Source organism: Diabrotica virgifera, chromosome 4 (assembly GCF_917563875.1).
Source record: "Diabrotica virgifera virgifera chromosome 4, PGI_DIABVI_V3a".
Lineage (NCBI taxonomy): Eukaryota > Metazoa > Arthropoda > Insecta > Coleoptera > Chrysomelidae > Diabrotica > Diabrotica virgifera.
The window spans coordinates 230380047-230400092 of record NC_065446.1 but is presented as its reverse complement, the minus strand read 5'-3'; the positions used below and the strand labels follow the sequence as shown (position 1 = coordinate 230400092).

The 20046-nt window shown below is 34.2% G+C and overlaps 1 protein-coding gene across 6 annotated transcripts in view; it reads left to right on the top strand.

The window, feature by feature from the left end:
• LOC126883325 (fatty acid 2-hydroxylase) overlaps positions 1–20046 on the top strand; it is a 369757-nt gene that overhangs the window by 289132 nt on the left and 60579 nt on the right. Inside the window, exon 1 of one of the 6 annotated variants that reach the window (XM_050648710.1) lies at positions 17651–17789. The exons of the other annotated variants lie outside the window; for them this stretch is intronic. The gene's annotated coding sequence lies outside the window, so the exon portion shown is untranslated. Of the gene's footprint in view, positions 1–17650; positions 17790–20046 lie in introns of those variants that run through there. 6 annotated transcript variants of the gene reach the window in all.

Genomic DNA, 20046 nt, shown 5'->3' with positions numbered 1-20046 from the left:
AATTATGGAGTATCGATTATTTGGTCTAACGATGGTAGATTTACGTACCTTAGCTTATCAGTTAGCTGTAAGAAATGGCCTAGCCCACATATTTACGAGTGAAGTGGCCGGCCAAGATTGGGTCAATGGATTTTTAAAGAAAAATCCTACTTTATCATTTCGGGAACCTGAGTGAACATCTGGCGCCAGAGTTGTGGGCTTTAGTAAAGTGGCAGTGATGAACTTAGCTTAACATAACTTAACATAAAATGACTTTTCAACGGTACTTAATAATTGTAGTTGAAAGACTGATAAGTTTGTACACACTTGAATGAATAAGGGAAAATGAAAATGTAGTATGTCAAAGTGTGTAAATAATTTATTTCCTTAGCTGAGCGCTTTCGACATAAACGTCATCATCGGAGCTAATGCTAAAATAAAAAAAGAGATCTTGTAAGAAAAAGAAGTACAAAACTCTTTTTTTACTTACGTCAAATACTAAAAAAGTACCGCTACATAGAGGTGTAAACAAGTGCATCTTAGGAAAGTAAATTTGATTTTTAAATTTTGAATGCTAACTTAGTCCTCCGTACAACAGCAAACAGCAAAAAAAAAAAACAGAAAGAAACGGCCACATACACGTTGCACAAAAACATATAAACTTTTTTCATGGTCCGGGTGTCGATATCACCCGTCCATCCTTGGCCTAGTAACAACAGCTGACTGACAAGGTCGGATATTCAAATCTGCTTTTATCTGTTCTGCGTTGACGTTGACAGCTGACGTTGAAACATGAATATTTTAAACATATTGAAAGGAAAATTGAAAATGTTTACAATGAAATTGATAAGAAAATGTACCTATTTCTATATAATGTAACTATTCTGAATATTGAAGTTGAGCATTCACAATCAAAATTGATCTTTCTCATTACTTTCTGTTTAATAATTTTTTTTTGTTTTTTAATTTAATTTTTTAACTTAACACAGTGTATGTAAGTTGGGCCAATTAGTCTCAAAATCAAGCATGTCATCAATTAATTTAATAGTTGATTAGTACAAACATCTAAGGTACATTTCCTTATCAATTTCATTGTAAACATTTTCAATTTTCCTTTCAATATGTTTAAAATATTCATGTTTCAACGTCAGCTGTCAACGTCAACGCAGAACAGATAAAAGCAGATTTGAATATCCGACCTTGTCAGTCAGCTGTTGTTACTAGGCCAAGGATGGACGGGTGATATCGACACCCGGACCATGAAAAAAGTTTATATGTTTTTGTGCAACGTGTATGTCGCCGTTTCTTTCTGTTTTTTTTTTTTGCTGTTTGCTGTTGTACGGAGGACTAAGTTAGCATTCAAAATTTAAAAATCAAATTTACTTTCCTAAGATGCACTTGTTTACACCTCTATGTAGCGGTACTTTTTTAGTATTTGACGTAAGTAAAAAAAGAGTTTTGTACTTCTTTTTCTTACAAGATCTCTTTTTTTTATTTTAGCATTAGCTCCGATGATGACGTTTATGTCGAAAGCGCTCAGCTAAGGAAATAAATTATTTACACACTTTGACATACTACATTTTCATTTTCACTTAATAATTGGACTTAATAATTACAATTATTAAGTTATTTTTTTATTAATTTCACTAATCTTGTAATGACTACCCCGTTGTGCCCCGGTGCAGGGGCAGAACGGGGCAATTGGCATTGTTTAATATTTTAGTAACAAACTTACTGTTCCTGTTCTTATAAAAAAATAATATTGTAATATAATGTCAACAACATTACAATGAGTTTATATAATGATATGCAGCTTAAGTAATTAATCCTAACTTATTTTTAAAAATCAATCTCAACTTAGTACCCCATTCCGCCCTGCCTTCCCCTACGTATATGGTGTAATACATTTTTTGTTTATCTTTTATTTTCTGACGTGTGCCAACACCTAAATTTTTTGTAAAAAAAATTGCCATGCGTGATTGCGTGTGCTCTACGACTTGTTTTTTAGGATTTATGTTTTTTAGTAATTATACTTGACACACATGCAACTATTCATAAAGAAGATTACAAAAATATTTTTATAATATTGTTATGAATTTGCATACGTAGTGTGAAACAGATGTTGGGATTTCTTTTGTTAATTTTTTTTAGTTCTTTCAGTTTACAAAATAAAAAAAATCATGAAGTTTTTTGTGGGACACCCGATAGAAGAAATTTTTTTAGAATTTATCTTATGGGACTTATTATTGTCGATGTATTAATAAACTATCTTGATAATTAGAAATTCAGAAGTAACAATTACTGTACTTCTATTAAAAATCGCCTAGTATAGAGATTTCGAAATACAACTAAGGAGACAATGATATCGAATGGAAAGCACCCAGACGATACCTATTATTCTCTCTGCTTCTAGATTTATTCCGAAGCACCTCATAGAAAAAAAAATTTTGGGAAATAGTCCAACATACCAAGTCACCAAGGACTCGACCATACGAAAAGAGACCCACCAGAGCTCAATCCTTTTGATACCACACGTATCTGGGATGAGTGAATTGTTCCTTTAGAGGGAGTGAGAACCATATAGCTAAATCTGGATAAAAATAAAGCTATATTCGTCTTATATACAATAAGATTGTACAATAAGATTTGTCAGTCGTCACATTCTATCATTGAAATTATTAGATGGTGATAGCTAAATTAAGGCAAAATTATTTGTGACGGTAATTTATATTCATGTATTGACTATCCAAAGTCAATTGAAAATTAAAATTTTAGGAGGTGGTTCAAACATATTATTCAACAGATCTGTTTTACCGCACGAAGCACTGTACGCAACGTAACCAAGCTATGCAAGATATCCTCGTATTCTTGCTGCACGGATTGAGATGCAACGGTAATAGGAGGATATCTTGTAATAGATTATTCTACGTTGTGTACAACGCTTCGTACAAAAACCTGATCTGTTAAATAATATATTTGAACTTCCTCGTAAAATTTCAATTTTCAATTGACTTTGAATAGACAGTACATATCTGTAAAAAGTGGGCCAATCCTCGTACCATAGAGTACCCCGTAACCCGTACACACGACGGAACTTTATCCGATAAAACCTGATAACCTGTTAAAAAAACGTTTATAACAGGTAAACACGGCTTTAAGCGCGGTGTTAAGCCCTCATATGTACAGGCTCTTAGGCCCGCTTGCTCATTCGGAGTTCAACTCAAGTTCAGCGCCATAACTGAGTTCAAGGCATGAAGTGCGTTCAGCGCTATAACCGAGTTCAAGGCATGAAGTGCGTTGTACGGTAGTACGCACTTCATACCTTGAGCTCGGTAATGGCGCTGAACTTGAGTTGAACTCCGAATGAGCAAGCGGGCCTAAGAGCCTGTACATATGAGGGCTTAACGCTGCGCTTAAGGCCGTGTTTACCTGTTATAAACGTGTTTTAACAGGTTATCAGGTTTTATCGGATGAAGTTCCGTCGTGTGTACGAGTTACGGGGTACTCTATGGTACGAGGATTGGCCCACTTTTTACAGATATGTACTGTCTATTCAAAGCCATTTGAAAATTGAAATTTTACGAGGAAGTTCAAATATATTATTTAACAGATCAGGTTTTTGTACGAAGCGTTGTACCCAACGTAGAATAATCTATTATAAGATATTCCCCTATTACCGTTGCATCTCAATCCGTGCAGCAAGAATACGAGGATATCTTGGATAGCTTGGTTACGTTGCTTACAGTGCTTCGTGCAGTAAAACAGATCTGTTGAATAATATGTTTGAACCACCTCCTAAAATTTTAATTTTCAATTGACTTTGGATAGACAGTACATGAATAAATTACCGTCACAAATAATTTTGCCTTAATTTAGCTATCACCATCTAATAATTTCAATGATACAATGTGACGACTGACAAATCTTATTGTATATAAGACGAATAAAGCTTTATTTTTATCCAGATTTAGCCATATGGTTGTCACTCCCTCTAAAGAAATAATTCACTCATCCCAGATACGTATGGTATCAAAAAGATTGAGCTCTAGTGGGTCTCTTTTCGTATGGTCGAGCCCTTGGTGATTTATAGGTGAATAATAGGTATCGTCTGGGTGCTTTCCATTCGCCATCATTGTCTCCTTAGTTGTATTTCGAAATCTCTATACTTGCCGATTTTTAATAGAAGTACAGTAATTGTTACTTCTGAATTTCTAATTATCAAGATAGTGTACTAATACATCGACAATAATAAGTCCCATAAGATAAATTCTAAAAAAATTTCTTCTATCGGGTGTCCCACAAAAAACTTCATGATTTTTTTTATTTTGTAAACTGAAAGAACTAAAAAAAATAACAAAAGAAATCCCAACATTTGTTTCACACTACGTATGCAGATTCATAACAATATTATAAAAATATTTTTATAATCTTCTTTATGAATAGTTGCATGCGTGTCAAGTATAATTACTAAAAAACATAAATCCTAAAAAACAAGTCGTAGAGCACACGCAATCACGCATTTTTTTTTATTATAACACCTGTACGATGTTTGCATACTGCTATCTGGTCACAAATGACCAATTATCAGTTATTCTCTGACCTAACTTACCAAAGCTTAGGGTATGCCAAGGGCATACCCTATGGCTTACTCTTATTATATCTATCAACTAATGCACTACAATTAACATGCAATAACATCACAGTACTATGCTCTGCTTTTTACACTAAACTGTTACACATTTACACTAACTCAAATGGTTTTGTCCTCATGAGTCTTCTTTTTAGTTCAGTGTTGTCAACAAGCTGGATTGCCTCGACATTCACATGACTATGCAGCCTCTGCTCGTGACTTGCTGCTGTCCTCTTGATTACTTCGGTCACAGTTTCCATACCCAGGCCCTGGTGGAGGTTGCTGTTACGGATATACCAAGGAGCATCAACAATGTTCCTCAGTACTTTGTTTTGAAATCTCTGGATAATATGTAGGTTACTAGCTTTGGTACAGCCCCAGAGTTGGCACCCATATACCCATACTGGCCTCAGTACTTGTTTATAAATGGATAATTTATTCTTATATATTAATATAATAATTCCAATACAATTTCTTATACCTCATATCTAGCTCCCCTCTTTTCTTTTTGACATGGACTTTCCAGCGCAGTCTCGCGTCTAAGGTGATGCCCAAATATTTTGCTGATGTTGCATAAGGAACTTGGGTATCATTTATTCTAACTGGGAAATTTTCTATTTTTTTATTTGTGAAGTTAATGTGTGCCGATTTAGACTCATTTAATTTTATTCGCAATTTTCTAGTCCAGGTATGTATTGTATTTACTGAGAGTTGCAACTTATCAGTCGCTTCTTCACTAGTGTCTCCTATCACTAGTATAGCTGTATCATCAGCGAAGGTGGCAATAGTGTTCTGTTCTAGTTCTGGAATGTCACACGTATACAATAGGTACAGGATCGGACCTAATACGCTCCCTTGTGGCACGCCAGCTTTGATCTCCTTTAAATCGGTGTACACTTCTTCTTGTTTAACTCTGAAATATCTATTCGCAATGTATGATTCTAGGATTTCCTAATACTGTTTAGGCATGAACGTTCTTAGCTTATAGTTTAAACCCTCATGCCAGACTTCATCAAATGTCCAAGAAGATTGTAGAGCCGACTTTCTTTTCTTCTAATGTTTTTTCTATTATATTTGTTATTCGGTGAACTTGATCTATAGTGGAATGTTTATTTCTGAAACCAAATTGATGATTTTGTATAAGATTTTTTCTTTCTATTATTGGTTTTAATCTTTTCAATAGGAGTTTTTCAAATAATTTTGACATCATTGGTAGGAGTGATATTGGTCGATACGATGTCACTTCATTAGGAGGTTTACCTGGTTTAGCGATCATAATGACTTCGGCTACTTTCCAGAGTCTCGGAACATATCTCAATCTAAAAGCAGCATTTATTAGGTTTGTCAGCTTAACTATGGCTTTTCTTGGGAGATTTTTTAATAGTTCTCCTGTTATGAGATCATATCCTCAATCACGCATGGCAATATTTTTCACAAAAAATTTAGGTGTTGGCACACGTCAAAAAATAAAAGATAAACAAAAAATGTATTACACCATATACGTAATTATTGTTTTTATAAATATAATTATTTATCATCTAAAAACATACAGGATCGAGGATACGGTATCCATTAAAAGTATAATAAGAAGTTGTGGGGTTGTGATAGTAAGAGTAATTTAGACATCATCCAGCGACTCCAAAACAAAGTGCTAAGGAGCAGTGTCAACACTCCTTGGTACTTAGAAACAGTGACCTCCATACGAACCTACATAGAAATAGATTACCAAGACCATTGAAAAATTTGCCAAGAGTCACGAACACCGACTTCTTCAACACGTCAATATGGAGGTCATCTATCTCCTCGACAACACGGATCTGGCTAGAGGAGCGAAGAGGAAGAAACCTTTCGAGTTAGTTAAGTGAAAAGCAGAGTACCTTATAGTGCAAGTGATGGTATGGTTTGTTCAACAGTAAATGGTTGAATTCAATTAGTGCGGTCGTAAATATTATTAAATTTATCTGACCTGGCCCATTGTTAAGACCCACCCGGAGCGATAAGCCACCGAGGTAGACAGAGTTGGTCTTTTGCAATTAACATTGACTAGACGGTACTCCCATAATAAAGCCTAAAATAAATTTTACCTGAAACCGGGCCTTTTATACTATTATCGGTTAATCCAGGATGTTTATAGTGGTAACTAATTGAACTCAACTATTTACTGTTTAATACCATACAGATTAATATTTGTGTAATAAATAACAGAACGTAAGTGATACTATACAGTCTATACACGATGTTTCATTAAGAATTGTCCATAATATAGTAACTGGAGATACATTAGCACAAAATACGAAGATTTAACCTAAAACACTTAAAATATTCCTCCTTACCTACCGAGATACTATATTCTAAAATGATTTTAGCCCATTGTTTTAACAACTTTCAATATTTCTTGTTCAAACTTGACAAACAGTTTACACATGTTAGGATACTTTAACTAGTGTTAAAAGATAGTTTTCCGCTGTTACCAGAGGCGTGCTGTAGGGATATTCCTTCACTACTTCAAGGGCGTTCCTTCATATTTCCTGCTTTTCCCCCCTCGCAATCTATGAATCGAATGGTACTTTGCATAGCATTTATGCGCCTGCCCGAATTTCTATCAATACTTCTTTAATTGTTTCTGCTGATTACGCTCTCCGTTTCGTTTTTCTAACATAATATCTAACCATTTTGGATCTAAAAAGTTATAATTAAATAATTTGAGCAAGAAACCATAAAAAGTACAAAAAAATCTTTAAAATTGACTGGAAAAAGCACAAGTCCGGTCTTACCCCGCCACATGCTCCGAACTTGCCCCGTGCTCTAAAATATATGCGGGGCAAGACCAGAGTAGTGTTTTTTCCAGTAAATTTCAAATAATCGAAAGGATTTATTTATTTAACGTAAAGTTTAAACAATGTTCTTAATACCTACTAAAAATAAATGCACAAGACACAAAATTTGCTGTAAAATATCGGCACTTTGTTCAGCAGCTCTAGGTTGTACTGCACTATGTACTGCACACGTACTCACATTTTATAAATGGCAAAACAATAGATTTGTTCTAGCATCCGTTTCAAACGGTTTGAAACCATCAGCGAATAGTGGACCAGCGCGAGTAGAGGGGATAGCACTGGTGACTGTATCATGTTCTCTCACTGACCAACTGTTTGCTGACGGTTTCTTACTAGTTTGACTGTTTGCTAGAACAAACCTAATAATTGACAATAAATGACAGAATTACTTCTGAATGAGAGACATCTATGTCAATCAGTTCATACTAATCTAGTACAGATTTCTACTCCTTAACTTGTACAATTAAATGTATCTTATGATAGATTTAGAGCTAATACGAACTTGCCCCGTTTACGATCTTACCCCACTACACCTTAGCCAAATTAAAAGTTGAAGTGCACTGCACTGGAGAGATGTGTGCATAATGCTATCAAAGAATACTCCATCCAACAAGAAGCGAAAGCATCGACTATTTCAGGATCCAAATTTCTTTGCGCATGTACGATCCGCCATGTTTCATGTATTATTTCTTATTTCTCAACCTAACCCCTAACAACTGTTTGTTGAACCTAACAAATAATGTGAATGTAATTGTATAATTATTCTTGTGTTGTTTAATCTTTTCTTATTGTAGAAAAAAGGATAATACTATTAAATATATCTATTGTTAAAATAAACTCTCATTGTGATGGCTCCACGCAAAGGTGGATTTTCTTGTGTGGTTCGTAGTTCGTACTGGGTGGGATGCCCCACTAGATCGTGAACAAATAATTCTTTTCAGTACCGAGAAATCGTAGCAGGTAAACGATCGTAGCGCAATGAGAGAAGTTCCTTTTAAACATTATGTGATTAATTTTCAAACATTTATGTGATTTCATATATCTACGTACCTATCTATTAAAATTATTTATTCCCTGATTTTTAATAAAGAATAAAAACAATTTAAACATAGCTATTTTATTAGTATTTTATGTAATTTGCAATAGTATTATTTTATTTCCAGTTAACAAATATTTGCTTAATTTTGTTCAAATCATTTAGTATTTGTCTTAGCACCCTATTCAAAATAAGTTTTCGTCATCGTAATACATTTGAAATCTAACAAACTTTAGTGTATACGGTTCTAGAAATAAAAGTCATTTTTAATTTATGCAAGGCAGGTCCACAACATCAATTTTTATTTTATGGCAGCTGAGGGAAACACTTACGAGTGGAAGAGAAAGACTTGCACATAGTGTTTATTAATCTTGAGAAGGCATATAGCAAAGTTACCAGAAACCTATTGGTATGAAGTAGGAACGGAGTGTCAGCTGCATATGTGAGAGTGGCATAAGATATGTGTCAGACGGTAACAATTAGAGAGCAGCTAATGCAGCTGAAACTGGAAAATTTTGTGTGAAAGCAGAGCTTCATTAGGGTTAGGTTAAGTTCCGTATTAAACCCGCAGTTATTAATAACTAGAACTAGCGAATAACTAAAAAAGATAATGTTAGGAATCCGTATATACGATAAAATTAGGTGTGGATCCTATTGGAAACAAAATAAGAAACAGGTTAAGTTAAGGTGGCTAGATGCTAGATCTGATATCTTCTTTGTTTCATATAGGCAGTACTGCCTGTTTTCCTTCAACGGTGCATTTCATTCTGTCCCTAAATTGTCATTACAGCTTTTCCTTGGGCGTCCTATACTTCTTCTGCCTAACAGTGACATGTCCCTGACTATTCTTACCATCCTTGATTAAACATCCTGCTTATATGTTGAGTCCACTCTTCTTTTCTGTTCTTTACCCAGGTATTTATATTGTCTACCCCACATATATGCTTCTGATTTCCTCGCTTCTTATCCTATACTGTAGTCCTTTTCCAGCAATCCTTCTTAAGATCTTCATTTCGTTGGTCTCCAGATGTCTGTGTTTTGCTTGTATCTGGTCTTGTTTCGGCCGTATAAGTCATAACGGCCTAATAACTGACTTATTGGGGCCTTTGTACTCTTACGTGTTTGTTTTTCCAAATTGTGTCATTTAAGCATCGGGCCGTTCTATTATCTTTAATGATTTGTTCTTTTACCTCTTCTTCGATATTGTTGTCAGCTGATAGATTAATTCTTAGGGATTAGATACTAGATGTGATGGAATAATTGTTATATATCCAGGCAAGTTGAATTTGGTACAGTACAACCAGAGTTTCCAGAAACCTCAGATGTACAGAAAGAAATCGAAGGTGAATAAAGTCATTCTAGCCTCAGCCGCAGAGTTTCCTCGTGCAGCGGGAATATGGTGGTGTCGGAGGTCAATTGACATTCAAAGAAATTTCTCAAAAGGAAGCAAAAAAGTTATCAACATAAGACAAAGTTCATAGAAAATTTGAAAGTATAATTCTGTACTAAGTTAAAAGGTCTTGGGTCAAAAATATCTATTTTGACAAGTTTTTTAGTACGAAAAAATGTAATAGAAATCGATAGAAATTTTAATCTCTATTTTGAAATTAACGATTAAATTCAACTAAGCATTAAAAATCCATCACGTTTATATAAGTTTACAAAACTTAGTAAAAATCGATATGTTTAACTTAAAACCTTTTTACTTATCAGTACAAAATTGATATATGGGTTATATTAAATTATACAGAAAAAAATACAATTCATATTAAATAAATCAACTTAAAAACACTATAGTTTTAATTATTACTTTGTTTCTCAGTGTAACTCAAATTTCCTACTGTCTTGAACGAATTTCTCATTACTTTTCTCAGTGTAGTGTGAAGTATTACCCCTACCATTCTCTGACGGATATTTCTGTCCCCTGAATATCAAAGGAGCCGACAGGTACTTTCGCTTCTTGTTGGATGGAGTATTCTTTGGTACAACGGTGCTCGCTCCTCCTCAGTGTCGGTGGCGGTTTATAATATGTAAAGGAGCGCATGCCGTATCCATTGGAGAAGTTGCAGCAGTTGCGAAGCGCAAGAGGGTTGCGAACATAGCCGATACATGCCACAACATTGCAACTTAGGTGAGGTATTTACATCCAAATATATAGTGTCGTGACTTATGCATAATTTTGGTATATAGCGGTAAACCAAGCAAAAAACATAGTGGAGGTTTAAGAAGGAAAGGATCTAGCTTTGAATTTTTAAAAGGGCCGTGCTAAGCCCAAGGATCTTAGGAATTTTATACAAGTTATCCCGATTTACATAATCTACATTATGTAGAAAATTTTTCCTCTTCTTCTTCTTCCTCTTTATAAGCAATTCTGCGTGTTCATTGGTGGATTGATACCTCTATGGAAGGTAGTCACTCCATCTTTTGCGCGGTCGGCCGATACTTCTTCTACCGATTGGTGATTTATCTCGTGCTATTTTGACCACACGTGTCTCCCCTATTCTGGTTATGTGGTTGTTCCATTCTTTTTTTCTATTTAGTGTCCATTCGTTTATACACTGTACGTTACATTGTCTTCTAATATGTTCGCTCCTCTTTCGATCTTTCAGTGTATTTCCTGTAATTCTTCTCAGTACTCTCATCTCTGCCGTTTCCAGTAGTCTTTGTGTTGTGGCTGTATCGGGTCTTGTTTCTGATGCATATGTCATTATTGGTCTTACACTGGCTTTATAAATTCTTGACTTCATCTCAGTGTAATATGTTGGTTTCGCCATAAAGTGTTATTAAGGCATCCTGCCAATCTATTTGCTTTTTGTACTTGATTTCTCACTTCTTTGTCTATGTCTCCGTAACTTGACAATGTAATTCCAAGGTATTTTACTCCCATTACTTATTCAATACTGATATTATGTACCATCAATTTCTATTTTGCATCTGATTGGTTCTTTACTGATTACTATTGTTTTGGTTTTCTGAGAGGAAATTGTCATATTGAATTCTTTTGCTCTTGTGTTAAATCTGTGGACTAATCTTTGCAGACTATCTTGATCTTGGGCTATCAATATTGCGTTGTCTGCATAGCAGAGTATTTTTACTTCTTTGTTTCCCATTCTATATCCTCTTCCTTTGTTGACGTTTTCGATGATTTCATCCATGATTAAATTGAAAAGCATAGGACTCATGTAGAAAATTGGAGTTATAAAATGATCACCAATTTTTATAAAAAAAATAGCCACATGAACATATAATATAACATGAACATATAATACAAAAATGAAGAAATTAAAACATATGAAATAATATTAATTATTAATTAAATTAAATTTATTACAAAATTATAATACAGTTATACAAAAATATTCTGGAGGAAACAGTAGCGATCAACAGGTAGCCAAAACGCGTTCCAAGATTGCGGCTATAATTTTGAATATTTTTTCGAGATATTTGGCACACGTATTCGTAATATAATAAGGAATGGCGGTACAGAGCCCAATTTGAAAAATATATTAATATGTGGAAATTACTCTGTAATTAAATACAATATTAAAAAAACGAGCCTGTACCGCCATTAAGAAGAACAAAAAAATACACTTTCTTCAAATAAACTTTTTTATCCGATCCCTAGATTTTGTGTAATTTTGGAACTACTAATGAAATAAAAAATTTTAGTAGTTCCAAAACGACACAAAATCTAGCCATCGGATAAAAAAGTTTATTTGAAGAAAGTGTATTTTTTTGTTCTTCTTAATGGCGGTACAGGCTCGTTTTTTTAATATTGTATTTAATTACAGAGTAATTTCCACATATTAATATATTTTTCAAATTGGGCTCTGTACCGCAATTCTTTAGTATATTACGAATACGTGTGCCAAATATCTCGAAAAAATATTCAAAATTATAGCCGCAATGTTGGAATGCGTTTTGGCTACCTGTTGATCGCTACTGTATCACCTTAATATCATTATTATAATAGTCTGTCCTGCTTCTACAAACGTGTTTTTTTACGTAAAGTTAACCAACATTGGAGGAAGTATACAAACTTGCATTTCTCCATTTTTTATTGAGAAATTTTCTGTTTCATTGAAATTTTGAAAACATTTTTTCGTTTCTGTTTGGTTAAAATACAGATTGGCGATATCTCTTATACCCTTGGCATTAAATCCCAACTCTTGTAGAAGTTTATCATAGGTTCATGTTTTACGTTACTGAATGCTTTCTCATAATCCATGAAACAGAGAAAAATATAATTTATTTGATCTAAACAATTCTATGTTATTGTTAGCATACTAAAGATCAACTGAAGAAAATATAGTCATTATTGTAAAGGTCTTTAACGAAAGATTGGCTTCACTACTAGCGCCAATATCGCTTATTTAATAAACTTGGGGTCCTGCTCACATTTGGGTTGTACTACGACATTTTATTATGCATTAACAATTATGTTGCTAGTACAAATTAGACATATTTCAAATATTTTCAGTTGCGAAATTGCAACAATAATAAAAAAACAAGGTGTCCAGCTCCATAGATATACAAACTTGAACAGTATACATTCACAAGTTTATTGTGCAATTATGGCGAATAGGGTTTTTCATCAACTGTCATTTGTTTCGAGCTTCTGTCATATGTTGTATAATCTGTGTAAATAAACATTATACACGGATTATACAAAATATGACAGGAGCTCGAAACAAATGACTGTGAATGAGAAGCCCTATATATGAGTCGACAACACACGTACAAGTAAGCATGCATGCAATAAATATATGCATGTATACTGTTCAAGTATACACGAATGTCCATGGGGCCCTAAGTTTCAGATTCATTTATAAAATTTTAAATTACTACGTATTCTCTCTCTGCTCAGAGAGAGAATACGTAATGATGAAATAAGACAGCGAATGGGGGTTGACGGCTCTCTAACAACAGACATAGAAAGAAAACAGCTGACACAACGGACACGTCCAGAGTATGGATAACTCAAGACTCCCTAAAATAATTATGCAATGGGTACCACCAAACCGCAGAAAGAGAGGAAGACCCAAGAAATCTTGGAGAGAGGGAGTAACGAAGGCGATGAGCGCAAGAGATCTTAGAGAGGGCCAATGGGATGATAGAGTGTCATGGAAATTAGGCATCGGACAACGTCGCAAGACGTTTTAAAACCGATTGATATATATAAATTACTACGTTAGCCTTTTTTATTTTTCTGTACCGGGCCACGATTAGAACCCACTTCTACTAGAGCATTTTGCTTTAGCCCAAGCGCAAATTGATCCTAAGTGAGACACAACCTGCACCGGCGAACTGCGTAAACAGTTTTGCGCATCCTACTTTCAGTGCATGCGTTCGCGGGTCTCGCTTGGGAACGTTTGTCATCGGCGTCACAGCATAGAAAACGCAACAGCAGTGACACACTAGTAGGCGGGAAAAGTTCGCGCACTATTACTGCGCAGATCGTCGGCCATTTTGTGCGTAGTACCAGACAATGTAGAAAATCGACAGTGTTGCCGATTTGTACATAATTATCAGATTTACTCAACTTTTATGACATTCATATTTTTTAACATAATTTTATACGTATGCCTGTGGGAATTATGTCAATAATTGGGACATAACACAAAATATTGACGATGAATGGCGATTGTATTGTTAATCTTTTGCATAAATTCCAGAAATTATTCAAAAAGAATCTCTTACGGGTAATAAAGTTGGTGACATCGGCAACACTGATGAACCGACACATCACATCACCACCGAGATGTACTACGCGAAAAATGGCGACCCTGTACTTTTCAACTTCAAAGGCGGCATCAAGGAGTGTCCTTGCTGGTTTTGTTTATTATGCTGTGTCGGCGTACAGTTTTCTTGGGCCGTGGGACGCGTGGTCCCACGGCTGGTACCTAAGAACAATTTATTATGATAAATAAAAATATTAGCATAGTCAACACCCCGAGTCAAAACTGCGTTGTCTTTGTCATTACATTTTGATAACTTTTGGTAGACTAAATAAGCGGCGATACGAAATTAATAATCAAAGTTATGCCTTTACAAAAACATATTATTAGAAAAATAAGGTGAAAAATGATTCATGTTACTTAAAACCGTGATCGCCTATTACCCTCAAATTCAACTTGTCGGCATATTACATTTTTGTTTATTACAAATTACATTCTTGTTTATGCTTAAAAATTAAAAACGAAATATGCAGATAGTGTTATTTTTTATGACCGATCAGTAGCGAAGGGGTTATGAATTATGACCTGCAGTAATTGTAAATGATTGCGATCCGAGCAGTAAATTGAGGATTATGAGTTATGGCCGAGCAGTAGGGGGAGAATATTTTAAATATGTAGGTATTATGTGCAGAAATAAAATACTCAGTGGAAGATATCTTTTTGTGTACCCGCTTATGATCAAATTCGATGTTTTCGAAAGTCATACCGCTACGACTACTAGGGACGTAAGATACGTGTAAGATATTTTTAAAACGTTACTAGTCGCAAGTACGTAAATATCGATTTTAAGTTGCCTACTCAATTCAGTACAAGGATCAGATACATCAGTATTAGTGTAGTATAGTTGATCCAAAAGATGACATAACCCAGACATCCAAAGTGAAAGTTATCCTTCAACACCAAATTGTTCTATATGGTCCACACAATGTCCAGAAAAAAGTCACACCATTTTGAGCGTCGGGTTTGGGGGGGAGAGGGGGGAGACGGGGAGAAATCGGTAAATTCGTAGTTTTTTACGTTTTTCGTCAATATTTATAAAGGCGGGTTCTCATTAGTCAACCTCATTGATCAATAGCGCTGATTCTATGCAACTGAACATAGAATTCTAATTCACACTATTTCAAGGATATTGAATTCGGTCTACGAAGTACTAACTTTAAAAATGGCCGTAAAGAAGAAAATTATGCATGCTGGCGTTCGCATTGTGTGTAAATATTTAAAAACGTAATTAAAATAGGAAAACAAGAACATCTCTGAATGTCTTTTGAAACGGAAACACCTCTTAAACGTTTTGGTTCGGCCAATTCGCTTGGTCGAACCAAAACAATTTGGGTTTATGGTTTATACAGATCATCCGTTCCTGTACCACTTTTATTTGCTTTTAATATTTTATTCAGTTCAACTTTGTAGGTTGTCCGGATACTTTATTTTATTTTTAATATCGTTTAGAGTCAGGGTTTCTATTTCCATTCCAAAACGATTATCTTCATAGCTTTTTCCCGCTTTATTATATTTTTATATTGTTCACTCCTAATATTCTATAGCACTCCTCTCTCTGGTATAATTATAGAAACTTGCAGATATGGTTGTCTCTCCATTTAAAATTTGACATTTTTCACGAAATTATAATACATCTATGGTTTTCACAAAGAATTTAACCTCATCTATATGCTTACTATATACATATTTAACTCCACAAAATACAAGTCAACGCAACTGAACGCTAGTTCTCATTGTCAAGCACTGTTCTATTTGATAGAATCATTTCCATTGATCTATCAAAAGTAGGAAGGCTTTTCACTTTTATTGAAATACCATATGATAGAACAATATCGCTGAATCGACGTTCATATAAATCTATTTTTCTTCTATAGCATAGAATCAATGATATTGATCAATGAGATTGACTAATGAGAACCCGCCTTAAAACTATGCGGTTTAGCATGAACAACCCTCTATACAAAATTGTTCAACATTAAATTTGAAATAAAAAAGGCCTTATGCATAATCTTTCTAAAATGCATGGTTCCAAAGTTACGGAGGTAGTATAGTATAACTGGTCCAAAAAAGGCCTTACCCAAACATCCAAAGTAAAAGATTTCCTTCAACACCAAATTGCTCTGTATGGTCCACATATTGTTCAGTAAAAAGTTACACCATTTTGAGCGTCCGGTTTGGAGGGCAGATGGGGGAGAAGTCGGTAAATTAGTAGTTTTTTTACGTTTTTCGTCAATATTTCTAAAACTATGCTTTAGCGTAAAGAATGTTCTATAGAAGAATATTCTACATAAAATTTAAAACCAAAAAGGTTCTATACATAATTGTTATAACATCAACGATTCCAGAGTTACGGAGGGTCAAAAGTCGAGGTTTTCGATACTTTTTATATTTTTTGGGCAATGTATGGTATAACTATACCAAAAACCCACACATCCAAAGTGAAAGTTATCCTCCAACACCAAATTGTTCTATATGGTCCACATAATGTTCAGAAAAAGTCACACCATTTTGAACGTCGGGTTTGGGGGGGAGAGGGGGGAGAAATCGGTAAATATAAAAGTATCGAAAACCTTCACTTTTCACCCTCCGTAACTCTGGAACCGTTGATTTTATAACAATTATGTATAGAACCTTTTTTGCTTTAAATTTTATGTAGGATATTCTTCTATAGAACATCCTTTGCGCTAAAGCATAGTTTTAGAAATATTGACGAAAAACGTAAAAAAACTACTAATTTACCGATTTCTCCCCCATCTCCCCGCCCAAACCGGACGCTCAAAATGGTGTAACTTTTTACTAAACAATATGTGGACCATATAGAACAATTTGGTGTTGAAGGAAAACTTTTACTTTGGATGTCTGGGTTAGGCCTTTTTTTGGACCAATTATACTATACCAGCTCCGTAACTTTGGAACCGTTCATTTTAGAAGGGTTATGCATAAGGCCTTTTTTATTTCAAATTTAATGTAGAACAGTTTTGTATAAAAGGTTGTTCATGCTAAACCGCATATTTTTAGAAATATTGACGAAAAACGTAAAAAACTACGAATTTACATATTTCTCCCCCCTCTCCCCCCAAACCCTACGCTCAAAATGGTGTGACTTTTTTCTGAACATTATATGGACTATATAGAACAATTTGGTGTTGGAGGATAACTTTCACTTTGGATGTCTGGGTTTGGGTCTAACTATACCATACTATATGTATTTTGTAAAAAATACAAAAATATTTTGAGAAATCAAAAAATAATTTGATCCGGGAATTGATATTGACGTTCAAGAAGTTTATAGAGAAACGTAATAACATTAAGATATGGATCTTTATATTCTTATTAATTAATATGACAATAATTTTTATTATATCTTAAAATGATTTTCAAGTACATATCTCTTTTATCTTTATTGTTCACACCACATTTTTGGAATATAGCTCGTAATAATCTTAAAAGAATTATTAAATACTAAGCTTAGTAAGTATACTCAATTGGTGTAGTACGTTACAGTTTACATGTACCAGTTTAGCATTATCAAGTTATAAAAGTTATTTTTACAACATAAATACTAACAGGTGCGTATTATTGATAAACAGCTGTTCATATTAAATATTATGTGTTGTAAAAAATATATTTACTATTAAGAAGCTATATACTTTTTACATAAATATTATTTTTTCAAAAGTTCTGCGAACTTTTATCAGTGCGGCAACAGTGCGTCGGAAGTACGACAGTAACAAGGCACATCAAAGAAACATGAAACGTAAATCACGTTTCATGGAAATAAAACACTGCTAAACAAATAGACGTCCGGCCATTTATGAAACTTTCCGAAAATAAAAATATGTTATGAGCATGACTCACTCGTTTCATTGGTAGGCGGACTTCAAGATTTGTTTAGCCGTGTTTAATTTTCATGAAACGTGTTTTACGTTTCATGTTTCATGTTTTTCGTTTCATGTTTCGTTGGTGTGCGGCTTGCCTAACAGTGACACAATACTATCAAAAACTAAGGCACAATATTGTGATATCAGTAATTATTATTATACTCGTAGGAACGCTAAGCCCCGGCGCATAGCGAGTCACAACCTGCGCCGGTGGGACGGGTGGCCTGTGCAGTTATTTTTCTAGCGTGCCGCATATTGAACACAAGCTAACCCGACCGTCGGCTTTCGCCGTAACGAATAGAGACGGGCAAAATAAGTTCAAACGTGTAACGGTTACTATTGATACCGATTCTGAGTGGTACTGAGTACAAATACTGATGTATCTGATCCTTGTACTGAATTGAGTAGGCAACTAAAAAACGGTAGTTCCGTACATGTAACTAGTAACGTTTTAAAAATATCTTACACGTCCCTAGTAGTCGTAGCGGTATGACTTTCGAAAACATCGAATTTGATCATAAGCGGGTGCATAAAAATATATCTTACACTGAGTATTCTATTTCTACATACCTTTATAATAACAAGCATAAGTTAAACACTTCATTGATTGTGATTGCAAAAACGGTTCGCATGTTTTAAATAAGAATTTTGCTAAAATATTAAATAACACAAAAAATACAGTTCACAACCATCATTTAATTTTTAACGATAAACAAAAGTCTAATAAATATATGATGACAAGTTTAAAATTGATCGACTTTGTCGATAACAGTGTCATTAATAGATATTTTTTACCATGAATCATTTTCCAATGATTGTGTGGATTTAGAAATACATACTATAGTTATTTTCCTAACAAGTGCAGAAAGTCATACTTTTCCGCACGCGATTGCAGTTTGCCGAACGAAGCGAAGCGGAGTTAGGCAACTCCGCGACTCAGCAACTAGGAGTCTGCAAGAGTTAGGAACAATATTTTTTCTACTAGCATTTAAAAATGACCAAATCTTAATCAATTAGTTGAATGAATATAAAAATACATACACAAATTAAATCTTTGACAAGGTTGTCAAAACCAAAGTTTCTATATAATTGGTTAGCATGACGACGATCTAATAAGACCGAATTAAATTCAATGCGGTGCCTAAATACCTGTTTTGTACAGGTTTTAATATTTTAAAGGCATAGCAACGATGTCAAACAAAGCAATTATTGTCAAGAAGCACGTCACATACTTTTAAATTTATCTTTACTTACGAATTAAAAAATAATTCAGTGATTTAGATGGCATCAAGTGACGAAAAACTGCCTCCATCTATCCTCGACGTTGTCAATTATCTTAATTTGTTACCGGAAAAATCAGCAAACAGGTACAAGAGAGAATACAATATTTTTATGAGTTGGTGTAAAGAAAAAAGTGTAAATAGCGTAAAAGAAGAAGTGTTTTTTGGCTTATTTTATTAGTCTATCCAAAATCTGCAAACCAAATACTTTGTGGTCCCGCTATTCGATGCTCAAGTCAGTATTAAAAATTGAAAAAAATGTCAATATAGGCGATTATTTTAAGTTAACAGCATATTTGAAGAAAAAAGCGTAGGATTCAGTTGTACGTTCAATATAAACATTGTAAATAATAAATAGATATAATTAAAATTACATATTTTGTATTTGATAATAATAAGATTGTTAAAAAGTTGACTAAATTCTTTGACAATGTTGTCAAAACCAAACTTTCAATATAATTAGTTAGCATGACGACGATCTTGGTTTCCATGACGGTGGATACGCATGCGGAAAAGTAAAAACCGCGTGCGGAAAAGTAAACCGCGTGCGGAAAATAACACGCGTGCGGAAAAGTAAAACTTTCTAAACTAAAATGCATGCGCGAAAGTAGACATTTTTGCACGCTCGTAGAAAAAACAATTTTTTGATCTGTATAAAGGAGATT